Source organism: Apodemus sylvaticus, chromosome 19 (assembly GCF_947179515.1).
Source record: "Apodemus sylvaticus chromosome 19, mApoSyl1.1, whole genome shotgun sequence".
Lineage (NCBI taxonomy): Eukaryota > Metazoa > Chordata > Mammalia > Rodentia > Muridae > Apodemus > Apodemus sylvaticus.
The window spans coordinates 34403126-34404905 of NC_067490.1; the positions used below are offsets into that span (position 1 = coordinate 34403126).

Genomic DNA, 1780 nt, shown 5'->3' on the forward strand with positions numbered 1-1780 from the left:
AAGTGGCCATAGGTGTATGGGTTCATTTCTGGATCTTCAATCCTGTTCCATTGATCTGCCTGCCTGTCACTGTACCAATACCATGCAGTTTTTAACACTATTGCTCTGTAGTATTGCTTGAGGTCAGGGATACTGATTCCCCCAGACTTTCTTTTGTTGCTGAGAATAGTTTTAGCTATCCTGGGTTTTTTTTTAAATAAAAATAAAAAACTAAAACTAAACTAACGAAAGAGAGAGAAAGAAACAGAAATTGGAGCGAGCTTACACTAGCAGCTTAACAGCACATCCAAAAGCTCTAGAAAAAATCTGAAAGCTCTAAAACAAAAAGAAGCAAATACACTCAAGAGGAATAGACAACAGGAAACAAACTCAAGACTGAAATCAACCAAGTAGAAGCAAAGAGAGCTATACAATGAATCAACAAAACCAGGAGCTTGCTCTTTGTTGATCTATCAACAAGATCAATAAACTCTTAGCCAGACTAACCAGAGGGTACAGAGACAGTATGCAAATTAACAAAATCAGAAATGAGAAGGGAAACATAGCAATGGAAATTCGAAAAATTAAAAAATATTATCAGATCTTACTACAAAAGCCTATACTCAACAAAACTGGAAAATCTAGATGAAATGAATGATTTTCTAGACCAGGTACCAAAGTTAAATCAGGATCAGATAAACCATCTAAATAATCCTTTAAGCCATAATGAAATAGAAGCAGTCATTAAAAGTCTCCCAAACAAAAAAATCCTCAGGACCAGATGGTTTTAGTGTATAAATTTATCAGACCTTGTGCTCGCTTCGGCAGCACATATACTAAAATTGGAACGATACAGATAGCATAGCCCCTGAGCAAGGATGACATGCAAATTTTATCAGACCGCTGGTGGAGGAGGCGGCGGTGGTGGCGGAGGTGGCGGCGGTAGTTGTAGTTAAAGATGCTGATAAATTAACTCTGGGGCAAAATCTGACCGTGACAGTTCCCCATGCATTGGAGAGCATTGTTCGCCAGCCCCAGGTAGGGTTAACTACTGTCATGACCACCAAACATCTAGGGAACACCCCCTTTTGGTCCCTCAGAACTGGCCCTGCTGACTGAACTTATCAGTAAGATCAGTGCTCAATGAATCCAGGCCCGAAGCAACTCGTTCTTGCTGGCTTTGTTATGATATAGCTCCTCCATTTCTTCATTTCCCCCAATATTAGCCTGTCTAGCAAGTCATCTTCCTGCTGATGGGCCCAGAAGTCAGATGTAGGACTCACCCTACAGGCAGTTACTGGCATGGGACTCTGCCTAGGTCATGTCCCCTCCTCCCACCAGTCCCTTTGCAATTCTTCATATGTCATCCTGCCTGAGAATGGATTCTGGGCTTGCTCAACTGGTCTCACCCCCGTGTATACTTTGGTGTCTTGAATATATCTAGAGATTTTTGTATATTAGTTCAGTTGGTACCGAGGCTGGTTTACCATCCTTATGAAAAGATGCTAGGTAGATGGGGTAGGGACTACAAACAAGAACCCATCACTGCCTTGACAGTGTCTCTCTTACTCAGACTGGGTGCAGCAGGGATAGTGACAGGAACTTCTTCCATGGTATTACAAGGCAAAAGCTACCAAGAGCTCAGGACTGTCATAGATTTAGACATAGAGAGGATGGAAGAATCAATTACCCACCTTCAAGAGTTCCTAACCTCCCTCTCTGAAGTAGTCTTACAGAACCACCATGGTCTAGATTTATTCTTTTTATAACAGGGAGGGCTCTGCACAGCCATAAGGGAAAA

At 41.9% G+C, this 1780-nt stretch overlaps 1 pseudogene; it reads left to right on the top strand.

Moving 5' to 3' along the window:
- Positions 1–791: 791 nt before the first annotated feature.
- On the top strand, positions 792–887 carry LOC127670325 (uncharacterized; annotated as a pseudogene).
- Positions 888–1780: the final 893 nt, after the last annotated feature.